Below are 8,857 nucleotides of genomic sequence, written 5' to 3' on the forward strand. Positions count from 1 at the left end.
TTTAACCTGTTGCAATCTAGACTCAGCCACCACTGACACTACCGTCACAGGCAAAGTCTACACTCCTACTTCACAGACCAGTTTCTGCCCTACAGGGAGAGGGACTTACATAACTGACACATGTGGAGTGAATAAGTGGGCCAGCTCAGCTTACCGCCACCTTCTTTCTACCCAGAAGAGGGCCTGGCTATGGAGAGCCCACACTCTCCCTGAGTCTGGGAGGCAACTCCCCCCCCGCCGCCCCCCCACCAGGCTGCATGATCCTGCCTGTGGAAATGGCTTGAGTTGATGGTTTTCCAGTGGTCACCAACCTTTCAGATCTCAGGGACTACCAATGGTCCGGGGACCACTGGTTGGCAACTGCTGGAGTGAGCTTGGTCTGGCTTTCACAGTAAACTGCTTCCTCTACTCTGGTCTCAGTTAGTAATCAAGGTTATACTTTAGCCTCTTATCTCTTTTATTTTTGTATTCTTAACTTTTTCAGAACCCAGGAGAGGAAGGGGGGTTCTCAATTTTGGGGAATTGCTTGGAAACCTAAATAAATACAATATTGTATACAAAGCAAAAAGTTAAAGTCCTCTCTTCCTAATCTTACTTCCCAGAGGCTTGATTCCTCTCCCTCTCCCTCCCCCTCCTCCTCCCTTGAGAGGACATAGCAAAAAGGTGGCTGTCAGCCAGGAAGCGGACCCTCACCAAGAAACGAATCTGCTCCCATCTTGATCAGCCTGCAAAATTGTGAGAAATAAATGCTTGTTGACTTAAATCTGGTTCCACCACCTACCCACAGGGCACCAGGCCTAAAACATTAGTTGGGCTCCCTCCACCTCGATTGTCTTGCTTGTATCCCAAGGCTACTTCCCTTGTAGAGAGGCCGGTAGCTCATTTACAAGTTGACCTAAAGACAAGAAGAAACCTCCATGCAATCTGACTGAGCTGCGGGATCCTGACTGCTTTAAGTAGGCCCCCCCCAAGGCTGGTAGAATTTGTGTGGAATCTGCTACACTGTGATGACCTGTGTGGGAAAACTCACACTGTATATCGGGGACTTGGCTCTGGCAGCAGATATGTGCCTGACCTACACACTTGTACATTTTCCTCACTCAGGGTACACATGGATGCATATCTTCATTAGAAACAAGTACAGACTGAGTGGCAAGGAGGGCCGTGTTAAACAGCCAGGAATTTCAACACAATGTGCACATTTAGACAGCACTGCAGAAAGGACCAGGCAGTCTGGCTCTGTTAGATCATTTTGCTGCTGACCAAAAGATTTGAAATGGACTTTTAATTATTATTGCCGATTTGCTATGGCTATATTCCTTAATATGAACATCTGATTAGGATTAATTTTCTTTAATTGATGAATAGATCACTAAACTTGTAGGATTGAATTTGTTGTCATATATTGGCATCTGTACTATATTGTTGTATTGGCATATGTTATGTGTTATTTTTATTTTGCTGGAGTACAAATTACAGGCAGTTCTTATCTGTTTTAGTTTTGAGGTTACTCCTCTTCCTCCCTTTACCATTGAATGGCTTTTTAGATTTGTTAATAGAGATAGAGCAGGTCTAAGTGACTATTAAACTCTTTGTTATATACAGTGAAACCCATTAACACGGACCTCACTAAATTTGGGAATTTATGATAATGAGGGCAGGGCCTGGGTTAAAGTTTACTTTTGCATTGTCTCTGAACGAAAGTTTTTCTGGGCTAACACATAGTATAAATACAATTACAGGGGGGTGGGGGTGGCACTATTACTTTCAAAGCAGTCTTTTCAAGCACTACAGGGAAAGGCCTTGCAGGAGAGGGAGAGAGTGGTGTGCAGAATGCACGGTGCAGACTGTGCCGCTCACCAGTGATGTGACCTTGGACAAATGACTCAGCTTCTCTGAGAACCTTTCCTCGTCTGCAAAATGAAGACAGTAATCTAATTTATGGGGTTGCTGTGAGGGTTACATTTAATGTGTCGAAAGTGCCTGGTATGAGTATGTACTTCATAAATGGCAGATAATTATTACCTACCTAAAGTAGCTAATTTCAACTTCTCATTTTTTCACTAAAGCAGGGTTCTTTAATGTTTTAGAGTTTTGTTAACCTGATCTGAAATATTGCTTTACTATTATTTCTGATTGAAGGAAGACCTAGCAGTTTGGTGTGGTAGAGAAAATCATACATGTACTTCAGAGTCAGACTCAGGTTTGAAAGTAATTCTATCACTCATTAGATACATGGCCTTAAGCAAGTTATACAGTGTTGCTCAGGTTTTATTTTTTAATTTGTGAAAATGAGATGATAACACCTCCCGGACTTTCATGAGGACTCAGTGAGATAATGCGTGTAAAGTGGTCAGCCCGGTGATTTTCATGCAGTATCTCTCAAACATCAGATGTTGCTGCTATCGTGATCTTTTTGGCAGTAGCCCACACTCAAGACTTTTTATTAATTCAGACTTGTCTTCTTCAGTTCGCCTAATTAATGAATTTTACTCTAGATGTAATCTTCATCCTGATGAGAATTTTAAATATGTAAGTAAAAAATTATAGAGAAGCAAAATGGCTATATAGATAGGTAGAGTAAAAGAGGGAAAAGTAATATTTTAAAAGTGGAAGCACAAGGCATTAAGTTAGACTTAAATTACTGAATAGTAAAATTTGTGCATAATCTTTGTCCTTTATGAATGATCTTTATATTAGCCAGGAAGAAATAGAGCTGTCTGTATACAAAGTAGAAAGTATAGAGTGGGACCAGCTCATATCATTCATTGAAGAGGGAAGCAGTAAGTTTATGTTCAACTTTATTTTCATCTTGTTGCTTTCCCCTGTGTTTCATAGGCTATATGGATGAGAAATTTAAGCACTATCATGTCCTGCATAGAGACTATAATCTCTCCTCCCCTAATGACAGGCTTACACAGTTTGTCAGAATCCATCACCTCAGTAGATCAGACTGTATTACTTTGATGACTGGCAAATGGGTGCCACTTGTGAAATGAAAGCAACCAGGTGTGTATGTGTGTTTATTAAGTACTCTTCAATAGGAGGAATGTGTTTTACTGAAAACTCACTCCTATTATTTTTGTAGAAGCAAGAAGTGCTCATCTTCCTTTGGGAAGATGTAAGAATTATTTTTCATGAGATTCTGAACTAGGATAATACCAATTCACAACCATAAATATGTTATAAAACCAGTTTTTTCATAACATGCATGCATAAATGGAACCTTGTGTTAAAAACCAGAGGGGACAGAACCAATAATATTGGGGTTGTGTGCCTTTGACTTTCCAGGGCTGCCCAATTTAAGCAGATTGTTTTTAAAAGTAAAGTCAGTTCTTTAAATTGACAACCAATGGTTTAACATATAAGAATTTTCATATAAGTAAATTCACAAGTCAGACAAAACCTTTTGTTAGATCATGTTTTCTAAGATTTGGGTCAGGAAAATGTCACATCTCTAATGCACAACATATTGATTAGTTGTATTTCAATGTGTAGTTTTTTGTAAGTACTTAATGGTTAGTTGTTAAAGTATGACATTATTTTTCTAGATCAGTATATCAACAGAAATAGCAAGAATAACTAATTTTTATTATATGCAGATCTGTGCTAGAAGCTGGGGATATAATGGGAAGCAAAAGAAAAAAAGACAGTCTTATTTGCTAACAACAACCTTTTAAGTAGGTATAAAAAAAAGAAACAAGTTCATAGAGTTTAAATAATTTGTCCAATGTTGGAATAGTTAGTAAGAGCTAGAATTATAGTGCAATATTTGTTACAGCAGCCTAACCTATATCTAGGTTAAGAGACTGTAAAATACAGTGGTTGAAACAAGTTAGAGGGAGCTCCCTGACAAAGTGGAGTATATCAGCTCCAACTGCTTATGCTTAGACTGTTGGGTAAGGGAGAAAGAAACTTCCATCTTATTACCTTCTGCTTGCCTCATTCATATGTCTAAAGATATATAAGAATTCTCTTTAATATATTTTTAAAAAAATTGATTTTAGAGAGAGAGAGAAATCGATGTGAGAAAGAGAAATTGATGTGAGAAAGAAACATTGATCAGCTGCCTCCTGCCTGCCTTCTGCTGGGGATCAAGCCCATAACTCAGGCATGTGCCTCGACTGGGAATCAAACCAGTGACCTTTTGGTGTACAGGACTACGCTCAACCAACTGAGCCATACCAGTCAGGACATAAGTATTCTCTTTAAAGGCATTCCCTAGATGTTGGACTTTTAACTTCTACTCACATTCTGCCAGCCATACTAGCTTCCAGGAAGGCCTGGAAATATACTCTTTGTGGCCATGTACTTCTCAAAATTCAGGGGTTCTATTAATAAAGGAGAAGGGGAGATGGGGAAAATTGTCAGTGTCTGCATGACATGCTAATTAAGGGCATTGTTTCAAAGTGAAGTTTTGGCCACAGACTTGGACAAGTGACAGATAATCTTATGACTTTAGGATATCCTGCATTCAGTATTTACTTCTTTTCCAGTAGTACATCAAGGTTATGTACATATGTATATAGTGTGTATCTACACTAATAAAAGAGAAATATGCAAATTAACTGTCCCTTCTCGATGCCCACAGCCATGGCCACCAGCCAATCAGGAGTGAATATGCAAATTAGTGGGACAAAGATGGTGGCAGCCACTGAGCCAGCCAGAGCAGGCAGGAGGCTTGGGTCACCCAGGCGACAAAGAAAGCCAAGCTTCCCACCCACCTGGGCTGGTGCTGAAGGAGGGGAGTGGAGTAAGGGTAGAGAGAAGATGGAAGTGGGACTTTGCTCTCTCAGTGTGACATAGAAGTACAGAGAAGCAATCCAAAAGGAGAACCCCAAGAGACAAACTCCAAACAGACCACATCCTTCAGAAGCCAAAACTTGAACCTTTCCTCTCATTATAACAAAAGCCGTATTCCTTTTAACAAAGTTTAGTTTGAATCCAGTAACTTGATTCAGCCACTTCCATGGGGGTGGGTTGGGGAGTGGAGTAAGGGTAGAGAGAAGATGGAAGTGGAACTTTGCTCTCTCAGTGTAGGTCAATAGCATGCACAGGATATGACTTTTCTCCAAGTCCTCAGAGAACTAGCAGTCTGTCTGCAGAGCTAATGTCTATGAAAACATTTAGTGAAAACCAAGTGCTTAAACCATGTGATATTGATTACTCCAGAGGAATCCAGATAAGGGATAAGTCAATGAGGATTTGTTTCTTGGAGAATGCTTCTTAGATCATGTCACAACTGAGGTGATTAAGAAGGCAGAGCTAATTAAGAAGGTAGAAGAAAGGGGACGAACAAAGATTCGGAATGAGCTGAGAGGGCAGTGGAGACTTCATGTTGGAGACTAGGAAATGTAGCGAATGCTTCAAAAACATTATAGTGTTAGAGTTTGTCTGGGTTGGGAAGAATATCTCAGCAACATAGGTTGTCAGTGGGCAGGGGGAAGTCAGGACTAAGTGTATCAGGGTTTGGGAGCCTGGCTGCACTAGGGTTGGCCAGCAATCCAGTCCTCAGTGACCAAGAGGATGTGATGACCTTGAGAGTGGTTCAGGGAAAGTGTTGGAGGATATCCAATTCAGGAGGTTTGGGCAACTAGAACAGGTGAGATTCAGAGTCAGGAATGGTGGTGTCAGGAATGGCAGTGGGGATTCTGATCCCAGCCAGCAGCAGGAGTCCTGGAATAGAATCTGGGGTCCTAACACTATAATATTCTGAATATTGGGCCAATATGTTGGAGTTAGTAGGGAAATAGAGGGAGAAGGAATAATGAAGCAGTGTGGAGCAAATTCAGTGTATTTGTAGTACAAAAGGAATTCCAGTCGTGCTATCAGGGGCTGAGGTGGTTGCTCCTTTGCCTGCCTGATAAAGGTGGGCTGAAGGTCACAGCTACTCTGAGCCTCTTAAGTGGAGACTTCTATAGGGCAGGACAGGAGCTCAGAGGGGTCCTGGAGTGAATGTTGGAAGTGGAGGCCCAGTGGAAACAGCATCACTTGGAAGGAGTTGATACCACAGCTGAGGAGATCTAGGAACAGCGAGGGGGCTGCCACATTCCAGGGTGAGAAGAACCAGGTCTGACAAAGGAAGTGGGGCGGGCGGGGGGCGGGGAACTTAATAGAAGTTAGAAGAAGGGACTGCTAAAAACATTTCAAATTAAGAGGTAACATGCTTTAGTGACAAGTTTGAGATAATGGATAAAACCTAAAATGATTCCAGGTAGATTTTAAATGTCCATGTAGTATGGCATTTTTGCTCATGGGCTAAAGGGCATTATAAACATGTATGCAATTGCTTTTGGCCTATTTTTTTAAAACCCAAATAAATAAAGTAAATTAGTAAATAAATTGTGTTAAGGCTAAGCTTACCTATGTGTTTGCTGGCTTTACCTCTCACTGCTGTGGGTCTGCTTGGAACATTTCAGAGATGTGAATAAACAGAAATGTTTCTTGCAAAGGTGTCTGTCATTCCTGGTCTACAATAGTGTCACATGGATATGCACACGGATATGCCTACGGTGGAGCCTACCTGGGCCCTAGCATGCTGCTCTCATGGTGGCGGGGGCTTTGCCCCCACTGGGGTTGGTGTTGGCAGTGTTTGCACCTGCCTTTTACCCACCTGGTTAACTCAGAGCCTTTGCCGAGGAAAGCGTGCTCCTGCCCAGCCAGATTGCGTCATCTCAGGCTTCTCCATCGGCAGCTGTTGCTTCCCAGCCATCCACTTTGGTGCTAAACGATGGGACCCAGGCAGGGACTTTAGTCACGAAGGCGTAGGTCTTGGGACCTCAGGAGGGATTTTATTCCTGTTTATCAAGGCAAGGAAGAATGACAGAATCTGCTCGGGTAGGGAAACCTTATTTTCGAAATGCACAGACATGTGGTGTTTCTGGTTTTGTGACACGTGGATCTACACCTGGAGGTGGCATGGATTTGAAAGTCATTATTTAAGGTAAGGAAAGAACACTTTAAACAGCATTAAAGTTTAATCCTGTTCAAACTTTTATTTACCATAAAAGAGCCTGTAGTTTTCTTGTGTTTTTGAACTGTTGAGCTAAATAATTTTAGTGATCAGCAAAAGACCAGTCATTGTAGTTGTGAGAAGTTGTTTTATAAAGGCTTGGATTAATAATGTGTTTGCGTTTTGTTCACAGATGTACTATCTGTGGGACAGGGACAGGCTGAGCACCCGCTTCACTAAGTACCTGCTTCACATCACCTTTCACATTTTCTAGAAAAACAGCCGTTGTAGAATCAACATGCTCCCTTCAACAAAAATGGAAACAAGCGAAGACCCTAAGAATGCCACCGCTGCCAGCAGTTAATGATGCTGGGGCTATGCACGCAAGCTTCAGCAAAGAAAGTTTTCAAGACAGTGTGTGCCTCACTAGCCAGAAATCAGGAAATTTCGTCTCAGTTGCTCCTTAAATCAGCGCAACCCTTCCGAATGAACATGAATTGAAACATGCATTGGCTTTTCAACTTAATTGAGTAATTACTACATGTGAATCACTATACGGAGCAGGAGAAGGAACATGAGAGAGGGAAGGAGACAAATAAGATGTGGTCCCTGCTGTCCATAGGTTTATTCGTTTCAATGAACATTTTTTTGTGTGTCTTCTGTTCTTACTAAGTGTGTCTCTAAGACAGGAAACAAATGGAAGAGTATATTTCTCTGAGTATTTTAAGTTCCTTTAATAAAAAACAAAACAAAACTTCTAATGTGAACAATTCAGGACATCTTAATTCCATTTAATTTTGAACCTTAATTCCATTTCTTTTTGGACCTTAATTCCATTTCTTTTTGGACTTCTGATAGGTAGGATCCTTTTTGTTGATTTCAAAAATGTTCTGTAGACTTTAGAGATATCAACACATTATAGTTGGAGTTAACTTGAATTAAATTCCTTTTTCCCTGTAGGTGTAGAGTGTCTGTTGGAAAACTATATTATGTTTGTACATCGGTGGGGAGTGGGGTGACGGAATCACATCTGTTTCAATAGGCCTCTACCTTGAACGCCTAGGGGCCTGCCGTCCTGAGTGAATTATTAGCATGGAGGAGGGGAAGGTTTGGGTCAAGCTTGGGGTCCTTACTCATGGACCCAAGACAGGGCAGGACAGGAGCCAAACAGACCTGGAAAATGGCCGTGTGTGAAAATTTGGCTATTTCAGTATTCCTGGTGTTGTCCTCTATGTTCTATAAGTTGAGTGACTATATACTTTTTCCAAAAAATTAGTTCTGATCTGGGAGTAAGTCATGATTTTTCCAGTGTTGAGACACTAATATGATTGTTGACACTAGACATTTTATGTTGAGTCTGTGACACATTTTGTTATGTATGCGCCAACCATCGACATGTCTTTGTCTTGAGAGTGTCCATCTGAATTGAAAATGTGCCAGCGTTTTAACATTATCAACAGACTTCTTAATTAAGCTGCCAATGCACACTGCCAATAGTACTGTGTGTCCTCTGAGAAATGAATCGTGTAAGTGCTGTTTCTCTCTTGTTGAATAAATAATGTTACTCCATATAAAATTGATTTAAAGTGTTCTTTGAGTGGGGTATTATATTGTTCCCTAAAGAATTTGATGAGAATTCTCATATAATCCCTTTTTATTTAATTTCTGAAAACTTTCATTTTGCTTCTCAGTAAAGGAGTATTCTAATTTGACCAACAACTTTAGTTATATGATTCACCTTTAGTAGGATGAATCACCCAGCTCCCAAACCCTGGTGATATTGTATATTTGTTATGTCACTTTAAATTTGCCTGAAGTAGCTTTCAATAATCTGAGTTATGAACTTGTTTTGTACTAAATTGTAGATATTTATTTTTTTGTTCTGGGAGTTTTGTTAGAAGTAAC

The 8,857-nt window shown here is 40.7% G+C and overlaps 1 long non-coding RNA gene across 1 annotated transcript in view; it reads left to right on the forward strand.

Moving 5' to 3' along the window:
• Positions 1–8,528, forward strand: part of LOC132233430 (uncharacterized) — a 34,725-nt gene extending 26,197 nt beyond the window's left edge. The window contains exon 2 of the long non-coding RNA XR_009452626.1: positions 7,146–8,528. This is a non-coding gene — a long non-coding RNA (uncharacterized LOC132233430). The remainder of the gene's footprint in view (positions 1–7,145) is intronic.
• The last annotated feature ends 329 nt before the right edge of the window (positions 8,529–8,857 follow it).

This window comes from Myotis daubentonii, chromosome 4 (genome assembly GCF_963259705.1).
Source record: "Myotis daubentonii chromosome 4, mMyoDau2.1, whole genome shotgun sequence".
Classification (NCBI taxonomy): Eukaryota; Metazoa; Chordata; class Mammalia; order Chiroptera; family Vespertilionidae; genus Myotis; species Myotis daubentonii.